This window comes from Odocoileus virginianus, chromosome 10, assembly GCF_023699985.2.
Source record: "Odocoileus virginianus isolate 20LAN1187 ecotype Illinois chromosome 10, Ovbor_1.2, whole genome shotgun sequence".
Taxonomy (NCBI): domain Eukaryota; kingdom Metazoa; phylum Chordata; class Mammalia; order Artiodactyla; family Cervidae; genus Odocoileus; species Odocoileus virginianus.
In genome coordinates, this window is record NC_069683.1 from 45117440 (window position 1) to 45134811 (window position 17372).

At 36.6% G+C, this 17372-nt stretch overlaps 1 protein-coding gene across 5 annotated transcripts in view; it reads right to left on the bottom strand.

The window, feature by feature from the left end:
* The window catches only part of ARHGEF12 (Rho guanine nucleotide exchange factor 12), a 170830-nt gene that overhangs the window by 108380 nt on the left and 45078 nt on the right, over positions 1–17372 (bottom strand). Inside the window, exon 1 of one of the 5 annotated variants that reach the window (XM_070473472.1) lies at positions 10756–10979. The exons of the other annotated variants lie outside the window; for them this stretch is intronic. The gene's annotated coding sequence lies outside the window, so the exon portion shown is untranslated. Of the gene's footprint in view, positions 1–10755; positions 10980–17372 lie in introns of those variants that run through there. 5 annotated transcript variants of the gene reach the window in all.

Here is a 17372-nt window from a genome sequence, read left to right on the forward strand (position 1 = left end):
AGCTATTTTAGTTCCTGAAAAAAATTCTACCCTGGGAGGGTGAAGGAGAGTGAATGGAGGGAATCCAGTTTAGTTTTACATCAGTGCTCAAACCCAAATTTAAACAGGCTCAACATCAGAACAAAAATTTCTGAATGAGGAAAATTGTTTTGCAGAAGTTGTATGTTAAAGAGGAGATAAACTGGCTGGAAATAAGCATAAATTAAAGAGGTAAAGAACAACAAAGTAAGCTGGTCTGTATTTCCTGAGGCCAGATTCCCTGAAAAATATTTATTAGTTGAGGAACACTCAATACCTTCAGGTTCACTTGGTAGCTAAAAACTATGCTAGGCAGACTGCTCCAAATATATGCCCTCCATTATCCATGATAAGAATATTCATTAACAACTGAAACCATGATAACATTAGCTAAAACTTACTTGAGTAGTAGTTTTGAGTACTCACCATGTGCCAATCTCTGCATTAAGTATTTTATACATATAAATTAGTGAACTGTATTCTAACAAAGATTCAAAGAGATAAATATTATTTTTAGCTTCATTTCATAGTAGAAAAATGTGAGATTCAAAGAAGCTAAATAACTTATACAAGTTATATAACTAGTAGATGGAGGACTTCTAACTGAAAACCCTCATAGTCTCACTAGAGCCCCTGCTCTCAACCTTTAGATTACTATCTTCCAACAAAACATTATCTTCCTTTTGTACAAGTTTTGTTGTTTTTTTTTTTACAGTTAACTAAAAGTTTTCACATTAATGAGCAGAAAACTAGATCTGGTATAACTACAAAATATTTAACTAGAAAGGTATTTATACCATTTATTCCTTTTAGGCAAAGATAAGCTAATATAAACTGGTTACAAAAGAATTCCTAATCCTACAGAATCTGTGTCTCCTAATATCAAAGTCTGGTTGAGAATTTTGTTAATATCTATTTGCCAAGACGACAATTTGCCAGAGTTTCATCTAAAGAAAAATCTGTTTCCACCTAAACATGTTTCTTCATGGCAATGTTCTCAGAAAACTCTCATTCCTTCAATAAACATGCATTAAACTCCAGGTAAAGATGGAAAAGAAAAGCACTTTTACTGCACTAGGCTTCCTCAACACTAAAAGCAAAAATAAGAGGGGACAAATATCCATCTTCTCCATGAAAGAGTACATGAGTATAACCTTAAACCACTAACTACAAAACATACTTGCCATATCTATTAAATTCTTGATCCACACCAAGAAGGTCTTTAGTAGACCTGAACAGAAAACAGATCTCCCTAAACTTAGGGATCACAGCTGCAAACCCAGACCTGACTGTTCTAGAGCCTTGTTCTTAATTACTATGCTTTACAGGTATAAAAAGAATATGCAAAAATACATTTTTTAAAATTCTGAAAAATACAGAATAATTTTAATCTGAAGATGGAAGGATACAATGCACACTATAAAAAGACATAAATTAAAATAAATGACCCTAACACATATACTGCAACTGGGTTTGCAACTCAGCGTCTCTGCTTACTATCTAACCTTAAGCAAGTCCCTTAATCTTTCTGTGACTTAGCTTCTTTTGCTGCAGCAATTACTGGCATATGTTACATGCACAGTAAATGTTAGCTGTTATTAACTATTCCATTTTCCTGTTACCTACTCTTCTTTTTCTGTTAGTGTTCAAAAGGTTGTGTGGCTCACAGCCAAGTTCTTCAAGTCACAGAGTTCTCTGCTATGTTCTGGCGGCAGTTATGAAAATTTAATATTTTTAAATAAAGAGCTACATGAGCACCTAGACAAAAAAAATTAAGTTATGTGTAAATGGGAAAGATTAAGTTACTAGCCTCAAGATTTATCCACAATAAGACTCCCTATGCTAGAAGCTATGACTCCACTGTGAGAAGAGAAAGTATACAATGTCTAACCTTCCTTTAAAAGTTATTATACATACTGGAAATAGAAATAAATCTTTAGAGAAATAAGGCATTAAAGCACCTATCAGCTCTTCTTGGGAGGGGGGGGAGAAACACTAAAGCAAAAATCCATCCAATAGAAAATAAATAAATAAAGAACTCAGGAATGCAGATGGTAAGGTAAAAGAATTGAGGGTAAGCACCAAATGAATTAAAATGTAGAAATTAACACATACCTGTAACAAAAGCCACCCCACAGCTATCCAATAGATGAGTTTCCTCAATGGAAAATGTCTTAATCTCGTGCTCTCATGTACTTTGGAACACAGTACTCATTTTTTTAAAGCATTTATTTGTTGATCTATCACCCACTTCACCCCTAACTTGCAAGAATATAAATTCTATGATGTAAGGATCTCTGGTTCACCTCTGTATCTCGGGACAGTACCAGGCACAGAGTAGGTGCTCAGTAAATAATTGTCTAGTGAAAGACAGTAAGCACTGTCAGATGGGCTTCCTTGACCTTCTGGGCCCTAACCAGCTGCCATCTGGACATGTCCATTTAGATATCCCTCTGGCACCTCAAATTCAATAAATCTAAAACTGAATTCTTACTCTGCCTCTCAAAACCTGCTTCTCCATCTCAATAAATAGACCACCATCCACCTAGCTAATTCAGTCAGATCTAGAAGTCATTAACGACAACCTTCTTCCCCGGGGTCCAACATCCAATACACCAACTCTCTATCCATCCAATGATATTTATTGAGCACTACCTGTGTATCAGGCACTGCTCTAGAGACTGAAGACACAAAATAAATGTCACTATCTTCAAGGAGTTAACATTCATCATCACATTCCAGTGATCTCATCTTTGATACATATCTCCAATCTGTCTATTTCTGACTTTCACCATTGCTAGCTTACAAATAGCCATCTGATCTCAAACCTAGACTATTGCACTAGTGGGCCTTGCCACTTCTACTCTTGCACACATCCTTCACTTTTCTAAACAGCAGCCATATAATTTCAAAACACAAATCTTAGCATGTTCCTCCCTTGCTTAAATTCTTTCCCATTGCATCTCGGGGGGTGGGGGTGGGGGGAATCCAAACACCAAACATGACATGCAAGGCCTAAATATAAAACATAGCTCTTGTTACCTTTCTAATCTCAACTTTACCCCCCTCTCCTGCTCATTCCCTATGCTCCAGTCACAGTGACCTACCTTTATTGCTTCATATGCATGCTTCCTGCCAAAAGGACTATCTTGCATTCTGCTCTGAGCCACTCTCCCTACCCACCCAACTCCTGAGTATACTTCAGGTCTCTGCTTAAAGGTTGCTACCTCAGAAAGGCCTTTCCTGACCTCAGTTTCCAATTTAAGTTAAACTCCTCCTGTTATACTGTCTCCCATAATTAACCTTGTTCTCTCTTTTTTAATAGTTTACCACATTCTATAATTATTTCCTGTTCAATGTTATTCTATATAATTAGACATCTCCATAAGTACAGAGTAAATCCAGTACCTGGTTAGGTCCCCAAAATGTTCAGTAAATATTTGCTGAATGAATTAATAATTCAATGAAAGAATCAAGAAGAGAAATTCTAAGCAAGGTAAAAAGCACAAGCCGATGTGTTTGGAGAAAATTCAAGTAGCTCAGTATGACTGGAGCATGGAGGCTGGGTGGGAAGAGAGTAAAGATGTCTGGAGAGACAAACAGTAGCCAGATCAAAGGGGGTCTATATATCATACAAAGGAATTTAAACTTTGGTTTCACCTTCTATAGGTATTGAGTATTTTAGACTATGAGACTCTCTGGAGAGGTTTCAAAAGAGGTCTGCAACATTCTTCCTCCAAAGAACCACTGCTGAAGACAATGCAGGTACACTAATAGACTATAAGCCAGGCAGTAATATGATCCATTGTGTACTTAAGAAATACTCCCTTGCAAATAACACGATGAATGGGCAGGAAAGATATGAAACTGGGGGCTGGAAAACTAATTAGAAAATAACAGTATTTCTAGATTAAAAAATGATGAAGAGTGCAATAACAAAGGCAATGAAGAATAGGGGCTAAACACCAAAAATAATACTATGTAAATAAGCATGGAAGTTCCAGCAAATTTAGGGAAAAAGGAGGGAAAGGAACTCCAAGGAGTCTGGCTTAGATAAAACATTTAATTGTGCCACTCACAATGGAGAGAAATGCAAGAGCAGGTTTGGGAAGTAAGCAGTTTTATGTTAGCCAAGGTACCTGCAGAACATCATAGGGGATACGTGTCTACAAAGGACTGGTGTTCAAACAGGAGACTGATCTGGCAATTCCAGATCAGGATGACATCAGCATGAGAGCAGGTATCATGAAAGTAGATGAGACTGCCCAAGAAATTAACTTATCATCAGTAAAATGTAAAAGTGGTTCAGTTCAGTTGCTTAGTCATGTCCGACTCTGCGACCCCATGAATCGCAGCACACCAGGCCTCCCTGTCCATCACCAACTCCCGGAGTTCACTCAAACTCATGTCCATTGAGTCGGTGACACCATCCAGCCATCTCATCCTTTTTCGTCCCCCTCTCCTCCTGCCCCCAATCCCTCCCAGCATCAGGGTCTTTTCCAATGAGTCAACTCTTCGCACGAGGTGGCCAAAGTATTGGAGTTTCAGTTTCAGCATCAGCCCTTCCAATGAACACCCAGGACTGATCTCCTTTAGGATGGACTGGTTGGATCTCCTTGCAGTCCAAAGGACTCTCAAGAGTCTTCTCCAACACCACAGTTCAAAAGCATCAATTTTTCGACACTCAGCTTTCTTCACAGTCCAACTCTCACATCCATACACGACCACTGGGAAAACCACAGCCTTGACTAGATGGACCTAAGTGGTTAGAGAAATCTAAATCGAAATATACTGTTACATTAATATGATTTTAGTCATTACTACTGATTTTTATGGAATCAAAAACTCCATAAACTTGTGAAAAAATAATCTTAAAGGACACATTCTAATACTTTTAAATTCAAATTTATGTCACAATTACAGAGCAGCAAAAATACTAAAACTGTCTAGTTATGATGTCCCTTGCAATGCCAGAATATTGGCAGTGATAGAATTCACCTGCTTAAAAGACTATAGTATTGAAAAATACTCCAATAAAAAATGTGACCTCTGCTACTTAAAAAAAAAAGTTCTATTTGTGCAAGTGTTATCAATTTCATTTCTCATATTCATTGAAAGTCTAACCTGATAAATGGCATCTATAAAATATCCTACAGCTATCGTCATGCTTACAGTGAAAAAAGGAAAACATTCCCCCTAAGTTTAGGAACAGGACAGGGATGTTTCCTCTAATCACTTTTACTCAACACTGTACTATTCCAGCCAGTGTAGTACAGCAAGAATAAATAAAAGCATCCAGGTTGGAAAGCAAGAAGTAAAACGGTCTTTATTCACACTATATGATCAATATAGAAAACTCTATGAAATCAACAAAAAAGCTACCAGAACTAAATAACAGCTTAGCAAGGCTATAGAATTCAAAATCAATAATTAATTGTATAACTGTAAATTGTACTAACGGAAATTAATATTGAAAAGACAATACCATTTATGATAGCATCAAAATATTAAATACATAGGGTGTGTGTGCTGTGCGCTTAGTCATGTCAAACTCTTTGTGACCCCATGGACTATAACCTGGCAGGCTCCCCTGTCCATGAGATTTTCCAGGCAAGAATACTGGAGTGGGTTGCCACTTCCTCCTCTAGGGGATCGTCCTGACCCAGGGATTGAACCCGCATCTCTTGCACCTCCTGCACTGGCAGGCATTTTCTTTACCACTAGCACCACCTTTGTCTCTCTGACAAAAGATATATAAGACCTGCAAATGGAAAACTAGAAAAATATGCCTGAGAAAAATAAGACTGAAATAGAGTGATATGTTGTATTCATGGACTGGAAAACTCAATATTGTTAAGATGTCATTTTAGCAACACTGATTCAACAAAATCTACAGATTCAACATAATACCAATTAAATTCCCAACACACTTTTTTTTCAGTAATCAACAAACTGATTCTCATGTTCATACAGAAATGCAAAGAATCTAGACAGGCCAACAACTCTGATAAAGAAGAACACAGTTAAAGGATTAACTCTACTTGGTTTCTAGACTTATTATAGAGCTACAGTAGTGAAGATAGCATGATACTGGGGTCAAGATAGACAAAGAAATTGACAGAACAGAATAGACTCCCAGGTGGCACTAGTAGTAAAGAATCCGCCAGCCAAAGCAGAAGATGTAAGAGACTCAGGTTTGATCCCTGCGTCAGGAAGATCCCCTGGAGGAGGGCATAGCAACCCACTGGAATATTCTTGCTTGGAGAATCCCATGGACAGAGGAGCCGGGCGGGCTGGGATCACAAGGAGTCGGACATGACTGAAGTGACTTAGCCCACATATATGTGGTCATCTGACTTCCAACAAAGGTTCAAAGGGAATTCAGTGGAGGAAAAGCACTTTTTTTTAAAGAAATGGTGCTGGAATATTTGGATATTCATATGCCAAAATATATACTTCAATTTATACCTCAAGCCGTATTTTAAAATTGTCCAAAATGTACCACAGACCTAAAACTAAAAACTATAAAACTTCTAAAATCAAACTCCAGAAAAATACTGGTTAGGGAAATATTTCTTGGCAGAAGGATTTACCTCCTTTGAAGTGAAGTGAAAGTCACTTAGTCGTGTCTGACTCTTTGCGACCCCATGGACTATACAGTCCATGGCATTCTCCAGGCCAGAATACCGGAGTGAGTACTTCTCCAGGGGATCTTCCCAACCCAGCAATAGAACCCAGGTTTCCCACACTGCAGGCAGATTCTTTACCAGCTGAGCCACAAATATTTCTTAGCTATACCAAAAGCACAACCCATAAAAGAAAATACTGACAGACTGAGATTCAAGGATAAAAAACTTCTGATCTTTGAAATGTGAACTACATCTAATTAAGCTTTTTAGAAACAGACAGAAAACTGAGCAAATGAAGACAAGTCACAGACTGGGACAAAATGTTTCCAAATCATATATAATAAGGGACTCTTACAACTCAGTATTAAAAGAGAACATAATTAAAAACAAGATTTGACTGGATAATCCATGAAAGAAGACACATGGATGGTAAATAACATAAAAAGATGCTCAACATCACTGATCATGAGATGAAATGCAAATAAAAACCACAATGGCACCATTACACAGCACTAAAATGGCTGAAATGAAAAAGACTAATAGTACCAGGTACTGGTGAGGCTTTGGAGCAATTAGAACTTTGCTGGTAGGAATGTAATACAATGAAATCACTTTAGAGAACAGTTTAGCAGTTTCTGAAAGAGTTGAATACTACAATCTTAACTCATAACTCATAAGTGAAATGAAGATATATGTCCATACAGGGACTTATATGTCCAAAGCAAATCTATTCTTAATGGTCCCAAACTTGAAAATAAGCCAAATGTCCATCAACAGATAAATGGATAAACAAACTGTGGTATAGCCATACACTGGAATATTATTCAGGAATAAAATGGTATGAACTATTGATATACATGGACAAATTTTAAAGTAATTATGTAGAATGCAAGAAAAACAAGGAAAAAACTCACACATTGTAAAACTTCAGTTATATAAAATTCAAGAAAAAGCAAGCTAATCTAAATGACAAAAAGCAAGAAAATACAAACTAATCTATAATGATACCATCAGTGGGTACCTGATGTGTGGGGAGGGCTAGGAGGGAAAAATTACAAAAGCTACAAAGAAACATGAGATGACGGATATGTATATTACCGTGACTGTGGTGGACAGTTTCCAGTTGCATATATATATCAAAACCTATCAATTTAATCATATACTTTAATCATATACAGTTTATTATATGTCAATTTTACCTCAATAAAGCTACTGAAATCTCAGAAAGCCTAACATTCAAACGAACCAGAACTAGCAGTAAATATAACATCATACTTCATGAAACATTTCTGAAGTAAAAGACTCAGTGGTCTGAGTATTTTCTACCCATTACAAATTAGTAACATTTGAAAGTATACATAAATTAACAAATAAACCAAAAAGGAACTTTGCTACTGTGTTTTTCTCTGTGTATATGAACATTTCTAATAATACTTGAGCATTTTAAAACAGAATACTGGGTAAAACTACAATTGTGAAGTTCTATACTATCAATAATTTTGCATGGGGAAATTCCAGCATATGTAAGTTTACTTGCCTAAACTCAATTGCAATAGGTTTTCTTTTTTTCAAAATTCTCATACTAATTAGTTCCTTACAGGGTCATTATAATAGCAAAATGAATAATATTAACCCCAAGGGAATCTGTTGATATTAAAAACTATTTAGCTACTTATATATCTTATCTATGTATGATAAAAGTGTATCATTCATTCATTCATTCAATAAATGAATTTACAATAGTCAGGCACTGATCTAGGTCCTTGCACTGTATTTGGCAGAAACAGAAGAGGGAGACAATAAACAATGACTTAATTAAAAAAAAAGTATACTGTAATGTATTAGAAGGTGATATGCATTACAGCTATCCTCTGGAGAAAAAGTAAAGCAGGTTATAAAGGATCAGGAATGGAAACTTATATATTTACAAAACTTGAAAGTAACGCTATTTGTTTTCCATAAACCTGTTTTATATATTTAAAAACTTGAAAGTAACGCTATTTGTTTCCATAAACCACATATGAAAATCTCTTACATGGAATACAATCATATAATGTTAGAACTGAACTTTAAGTGACCTAGTCCAACCTTCACTCTTTACAAATATAATGCTAAATTTTTTATCCAATTACTCAATTCCTGATAGAGATTAGGATCCCTATCTCCTGTTCACTCTACTGGCATCACCCTTCATGATGTCGAATATTTGTGATATAATGTTTTAATCCCCTCACATGAAAACCATGGAAAGAGTTTTTGAGCTTGACCTGGGCTTCATCACTTTATTGTTTGTTACTTATGATGAATTATTTAACCTCTGAAAATATAAATTCCCTCATCCATGAAGGAGGGATAGTGCTGCTTTTGTGACAAGGTTGTTTTAGGATTAAATGCAGTGAGTGCTCATGAGTGCTCAGTTGCTCAATGATGTTAGACTCTTTTGTGACTCCATGGGTCAGGCTCCTTTGACCATTAAGATTTTCCAGCAAGAATACTGGAGCGGGTTGCCATTTCCTCCTCCAGGCGACCTTCCTTACCTAGGGATGGAAAACAAGTCTCCTGCGTCTCCTGCATTGGCAGGTGGGTTCTTTACCACTGAGCCACCTGGGAAGACCTTAAATGTAATAGCTTATGTAAAATACCCACGTGTCAGTATATATGTATACATGTGCTAAGTTGCCTCAGTTGTGTCCAACTCTTTGTAACCCTATGAACTCTAGTCTGCCAGGCTCCTCTGTCCTTAGGATTTTCCAGGCAAGAATACTGGAGCAGATTGCCTTGCCCTCCTCCAGGAGACCTTCCTGACCCAGGGATGGAACCTGCATCTCTGTGTCTCCTTCATGGGCAGGTGGGTTCTTTACCACTAGTGCCACCCAGAAAGCCCATATAAGTATATAACCAATAGGTGTGTTCCAGCACACACAGACACACACACACAAATAGTACATCATATGCATAGGTTTTTTATACCCTCTACTATACTATAAATCGTGTTTACATTTAAAGTACTGAAAATCATGCAAACACTCAATAAACATTTATTAATTTGTCAGTATTCTGAGGAATCAAGCAACTTTCAAAATGTGGCAAATAGTATGATAACTCATACCACTATGAGGAAGATAATCAAATTAACTGAAAGATTCAGACTATGCTTAAAAATGTTTTTGGTCTTTCTTTTCTAAATAGAGATGTCTGTAGTACTAAACACGTCTTAGTATCATAAATTGGGTCTTTCTGTTTACAACAAAACAACTTCCACCATGAAAAACACCTTCAGGAGAAAACAAAAATGCCTGCAGCATTTTATAGCACTTTTGCTTTTCACATTCATGCCCATGCTCATGTATTCACAGAAATGAATGCAGAAAAAAAAAATCAGAATTGCAATTCCAATGCCATCACATAGTAATCTGGCTGCTTCTTCATATTTATAACCAACATTTTAGCTGACAAAAGCAAAAAATACCACAAAATGAACAAAGGATAAAATCATTCAAACAGATAAGAGTGTTTGGTGTCATGGATAGCACCGTTTCCAAATGACTATATATTTCAATTTAGCTTCAAATGGAAAAACAATCATGAAGATTACTCTGTAAAAACACTCCCCTCCCCCACTATAGATTTAATCCCTGCCTCCCCTCATACTCCTTCCAAGATCTCTTATGTATCAAAGGGAAACAACCAACCTGAAGCTTCAGATAATTAAATCATAGTTTACAGCATAATAAATCAGAGTCCCTAGCTAAGATTCAAGAAGAGTTTTGTCAATTCAGTTCTAAAAAGGTAACAGAAGGATGCTGCTTCCTCTCCTTCTGAATAAAAATATCCCTGCAATGCTGGATGCTAAAACCTTTGTTCTCAAGCTAAGCAATTAAAGTACAGGTTTTTAAAATGAGGAATTTTCTTCCTTTAGATCAAATTAGTCTTTTTAAAACATGAAAAAACCTTCAAGGCTATTTAAAGAGTAATGAACAACGTAATATGTCCTTTTCCTTTCTAATTTTATTCCTGTTATAAGTACATTCCTTTCACTAAAGCTAGTTTTCTACCATTTTGCTACATTTCACACACTACGGAGAAAACAAAGACTGCAATAGATTACCTGGATCACCGGACATATCAGCAGACAAGCAAAAGCTCAAAAGGCTCGTTTCCATGGAGCAGAAGAGAATGGAATCCTCAGTGAAACACCACTCCCTTGGCATTCCTAGGCTTCTCCTTTATATATACTCGACATCCTTGGGAAGGCATTTGTCGGATGATTTTATTGACCACAAGAGGATGATATGAAGAAACTCCACCTCTTCTCCACCCCCAATCATCCACCATCATCAACTGAAGCCCAATACTGTGCTGCTCATGGAAATGCAAGGAATAGCATCCACATACAGCTCTGAAATATTACACTGTAAAATTACATAAATGATAAAAAAAAAAGCAAAGATGTAGTTGGCAATATGTGAAGGGGGTAGGCCAAGCAGCTCCCATAAAATAAAAATACTTGTAAAAGATCCAATTTTAGAGCCACAAAAAAATTAATTTTCTTCAGAATTTCCTGAATAACATACGATTTTAAAGAAGAACATATAGTGTCTCTAGCAAAAATGGAGGTCCTCGTATATCTTAAAATTTTCTTTTGCCACTGCTCCTTTCCTGAAAACTAAATAAACCAAATAAGTTAGGATTAAACAAAAAACCTCTCTTTTTGTTGATAGTGTGATCCCCTTCAAAGGTAATCTGGAACAGGAGGTCAGGGGTGGGGGTGGCAGGGTGAAAGAGGAACAAATAAAAATGGGAGGAAAAATATTTTCTGACCCAATAAGCCTAGTTAAGTTTGTGAACAAGGCTGAAAGGACCGAAATTTCTTCATGCTACTCTGTCTATTTTTGTTTGATTATTGTAAACCTTTCCTGGTCTCTAAATATGCCCCAGGCACTGTGATGTCTGGCACTCTGTTAACTAGCATCCCTGCCACTTACACTAGAAGCAGGGAGGGACAAGAGACACACTCATTCAATCTAATCCCTAGAACCTGTGTAATTTTGCTGCAACTAATTTTTCCCAAACACTGCTCCTTAACAAATACATTGCCACACTAAGACGACTCATTACCCTCTAATTTCCTTTTCTGTGAGCTTCCCTTGTGGCTCAGCTGGTAAAGAATCTGCCTGTAATGAAGGAGACCTGAGTCTGATCCCTGAGTTGGGAAGATTCCCTGGAGAAGGGAAAAGCTACCCACTCCAGTATTCTGGCCTGGAGAATTCCATGGACTGTACAGTCCATGGGGTCTCAAAGAGCTGGACACGACTAAGCAACTTTCACTTCATTTTCTGAAATAGCAACCCAATTTGACAAGTTATACAAACATAATTTCTGGGATCAATACATTAGTAATGAATAAAAAACATATTCTTTGTTTCATAAAACACATTCTGCAAAACATTTGGATATATCTAATTACAAGTTAATACCCAGTAATCAGTTCATTCACATAAATTATAGATCAGAGTTCTGTGAATTTATGGACAAATTTACAGAACCTCAGAACCACAATTAGTGATCTATAAAGTATCATCTTCTAAGAAAGCACACCTTGGCAAATGTAACTTCTAAAAAATAAAGAAGAATCAAAGGCTGGATAAATGAGTAGATTTTACAGACTTTCTAGAGACTGATCTTAATACTCTCTGTGGACAATATTAAACGACAGATTTACTAAATTTATTGTTTCTAAGTACTTAATAGTGAAGTAGTGATATGATTTACCATTCAACCATATAACCCAGAGATCACACTCTTAGGTGTTTACCTAGATGATGTGAAAATTTATGTTCATTAAAAAACCTGTCCATGGATGTTTATAGCAGCTTTACTCATAATTGCTGAAAAGTAGAAGTAATCAGGATAACCTTCATGGGGGAAAGATTAAATAAACTATGATTCATCCATACAGTGGAATACTGTTTAATAATTTTAAAAGAATGAACTATTAATTCACAAAACTATGGCTAAGTCTTAATGTTCTGTGTTCAAGAAGTATGAGTATTAGTCGTTCAGTTGTGTCCAACTCTCTGCAATCCCATGGACTGTAGCCCACCAGGCCCCTCTGTCCATGTTATTCTCCAGGCAAGAATACTGGAGTGGGCTGCCATTCCCTTCTCCAGGGGATCTTCCCAATCCAGGGATTGAACCCAGGTCTCCCACATTGCAGGCAGATTCTTTATCGCCTGAGCTACAGGGAGGAAAACAAGAACTATTCAAGAAGTTAGACGAAAAATCTAAAGATTTTAATACCATTCCATTCACATGAAACTCTGGAAAATGCAAAAATTAAAAATAGGTAAGAGAAAAAACAGAGTTAACAGTTACTATGGATTAGGGGAGGGGAGAGTGGCTGACTACAAAGGGGACACGCAAGGGAACACTTAAAGAATACAGGATCTGTTCTGTGTAATACTAGGGTGGTGGATACATGACTCAACTCTTCTGTCAAAACCACAGAACTGCACATTAGGAAGAATGAACTGCACTTAACGCTGACCATGCAACAACAAAAACCATCAATCAGACCATTGGATGATTCCAAGATGAAATGTGGACTGTGACAAATGAGTCTAACTGCATTACAAATTATGACATACCTGCACCAAAAGGATGGGGCAGGAAGAGCTGACCTAACTAACTTTGGAAAACAATGTTTTGACTGGAAACATTGTACTCTAAATGGAACGTTTGTTTCTTGTGGGTATATGGACTAACAGTTCTGAAACAGCTTTTCATGTAAACTGGAGTTGAACAAATAAGTAAATGGATAATGGATGGTCAGAGCCAGGTTTCTCATTGTCAGACAGTAAGGAAAAACAGAGTGAACCCTGTGGTACTGGATTAAAGTCAATTTTCCTTACAGAAGAATTCCAAATCAAAGCTATAGATACTTCTCTCTCAAGTGTGGACTGAGACAAGTGACTTGCTTCAAAATAGTATATGGAAAGAGAGAAGAGTAACTTTATAGAGTGGTGAAACCTGGCAAACACTATCTTAGCCAAGTGGTCCAGATCAATCCCATCAGTGATGCTATATGAATGTCATGTAGACATCACATATCCTTATAAGATGAAGTGAAAAGAGGACTTGGCCTCTGGGTATTCTTTCCACAAATGGATAACCCTAATGGGACACAGCAGCAGCACACCCAGGCTGAAAAGTATTCTAAAACATACCCAGCCAGCACTTCTCAAGGCTGTTAAGGTCATGAAAAACAAGGTAAACCTGAGGAACTGTCACAAACCAGAAGAGACTGGGGAGACAAGAAAACTAAACGCAATGTGGTATCCTGGAACAGTCTGAGACCATTAATGGAAAATCTGGTGAGATCCAAATAAAGTCTGTAGTTAGTTTAGTTAATATCAACGTCAGTTTCTTTGTTCTGGCAAATGTATCACAGATGTTAACAATGAGGAAAACTAGGTATGAGGTATATGGGAACTCTCTATACTTTCCAAAACTTTTCCTTAAATCTAAATTTATTCCAAAATAAAGACGTTATGGAATAGTCAGTCTATGATGCTAGAAGTCAGAACAGTAAGCACTCTAAGGTAGTGACTTCAACTGTTGGTTTAAAATATTCCCACAAAGAATATTTTAGGCTTAGATGACCTCACTGGTGAATTATCACACCCACATAAATAAAGAGGTAAAATCCTACACCCACTCTTTCTGAAAACGGATGATAATTCCCAATTTATTTTCTAAGCCCAACATTACCCTGACATCAAAACAAGGCAATGACATTACAAGAAAATGAAAAATCAATATCCTTTATGAACACAGATGTAAAAATCTTCACCAAGATATTAGCAAATGGCTAACAAACACATGAAAAGATGCTCGATAGCGCTCATTATTAGAGAAATGCAAATCAAAACTACAATGAGATATCACCTCGTATCAGTCAGAAAGGTCATTACCAAAAGTCTACAAACAATAAATGCTGGAGAAGGTGTGGAAAAAAAGGGAACTCTTGCACTGTTGGTGGGAATGAAAATTGATACAGCCACTTTGGAAGACGGTATGGAGATTCCTTAAAAAACTAGGAATAAAACCATCATATGACCCAGCAATTCCACTCCAAGCATATATCCTGAGGAAACAAAAATTGAAAAAGACACATGTATCCCATTGTTCACTGCAGTAGTATTAACAATAGCTAAAACATGGAAGCAATCTAGATGTTCACTGACAGATGAATGGATAAAGGATATGTATATGGTACATATACATAATGGAATATTACTCCACCATAAAAAGGAACACATTTGAGTCAGTTCTAATGAGGTGGATGAACCTAGAGTCTATTATACAAATTGAAGTCAGAATGAGAAAGATCATATACTAATGCATATATACAGAAACTAGAAAAATGGTACTGAAGAATTTACTTGCAGGGCATCATGGAGAAACAGACATAGAGAACAGACTTGTGGACATGGGGAGAGAGGAGAAGAAGGTGACATGTATGGAGAGAATAACATGGAAACTTACACTGCCATATGTAAAATAGACAGCCAACAGGAATTTGTTGTTATGTCTCAGAAAACTCAAACAGGAGTTCTGTACCAACCTAGAGGGGTGGGAAGGAGAGGGAGATGGGAGGAAGGTTCAAAAGGGAGGGGAGATATGTATACCTATGGCTGATTCATGTTGAGGTTTGACAGAAAACAACAAAATTCTGTAAAGCAATTATCCTTCAATTAAAAAATAAATTAAAAAAATATTAGCAAACCATACATAAATACAAATTATACAGAATGATGAAATGGGGTTTATCCCAGGAATGCAAGGTCCACCCAATATCCAAAATTCAGTGTAATTCACCAGAGTAAAAAATAAATAACCACGTGATCATCTCAATAAACACAGAAACTACACTTTACAAAATCCAATACTCATCAATGATAAAAAATTTTTTGCAAACTAAGATACCTAAACTGATAATGGACATCTATAAAAAACAAACACACAATATTTCATACTTGACAGACTGAATGCCTTCTCCCTAAGATAAAAAAACATGGCAAGGATGTCTACATGTCTACTCTCACAACTTCTACTCTGACTAGTCAAAGCAGTAAGACAATAAAAATAAATATATAAAAGGCTCACAGACTGAAAAGAAAGAAATTCAATTTTCTTTAGTGAAAGATGACCACTGACATAAAACTCTAAAGGAATTTATTTTTAAAAACTAGTACAACTAAATCTAGCAAGAAAATAGTATACAGATCAAAATACTAAAAAGCCTGTTGACAGAAGTGAAAGAGGAAAGTGACAAAGTTGGCTTAAAACTCAACATTCACAAAACTAAGATCATGACATCTGGTCCCATCACTTCACGGCAAATAGATGGGGAAACAGTGAAAACAGTGACAGACTTTATTTTTTGGGGCTCCAAAATCACTGCAGATGGTTAAGTGCAGCCATGAAATTAAAAGACACTTACACCTTGGAAGAAAAGTTATGACCAACCTAGACAGCATATTAAAAAGCAGAGACATTATTTTGCCAACAAAAGGTCTGTCTAGTCAAAGCTATGGTTTTTCCAGTAGTCAGGTATGAATGTGAGAGTTGAACTATAAAGAAAGCTGAGCACTGAAGAATTGATGCTTTTGAACTATGGTACTGGAGAAGACTCTTGGACTGCAAGGAGATCCAACCAGTCTATCCTACAGGAAATCAGTCTTGAATATTCATTGGAAGGACTGATGCTGAAGCTGAAACTCCGACACTCTGGCCACCTGATGTGAACAACTGACTCTTGGAAAAGACCCTGATGCTGGGAAAGATTGAAGGCAGGAGGAGAAGGGGACGACAGAGGATGAGATGGTTGGAAGGCATCACTGACCCGATGCACATGAGTCTGCTCATGAGTAAGCTCAGGGAGCTGGTGATGGACAGGGAAGCCGGCGTGCTGCAGTCCATGGGGTCGAAAAGAGTCAGACATGACTGAGCAACTGAACTGAACTGATACTAAAAGCAACTATATTTATGATTACTAGTGACAAATCAAAAATTAACTTTTAAATACCACTTAAGCTCAAAATACATGAAATATATAGAGATGAAGCTAAACTATGTTCAAAACTTGTACACTGAAAACTGTAGAATCTTTTGAGAGAAATTAAAGACTTCAATAAATGGAGAGTGAGAATATGTTCATGAATCAGAAAACTCGTACTGTTAAAATACTGTTTCTCCCCAATCTTAACTAGGTTCAGCACTCTTACCCCAAATCACAGCACCTTTTTTAAAAATAGAAACTGGCTTTACAGATTCTAAATTTCATATGACAATACAAAGGACCTAGAAGAGCCAAACAAATTTTTAGGAAGACAACAAAGTTGGAAGACTTACATTATCTTATTTCAAGATTTAAGATCAAGTTAAAACAATCAAGACATAAGGATAGGCATATTGACAAAAAGAATATAACAGAGGGCATAAACAGACCTGACGAAGATGGTGCTTAAGTTTTTAACAGAGATGCCAAGGCAGTTCTATAAGGAGAGAACAGTCCTTTCTACAAATAGCATTGGAATATATGCCAACACATGCAAACACATACACACCCTTCAATCCTTACTTCACACCATATACAAATGTTTACTTGTTAAGTATCATAAGCCTAAACATAAGAGTAAAACTATGAAACTTCAAGAAAAA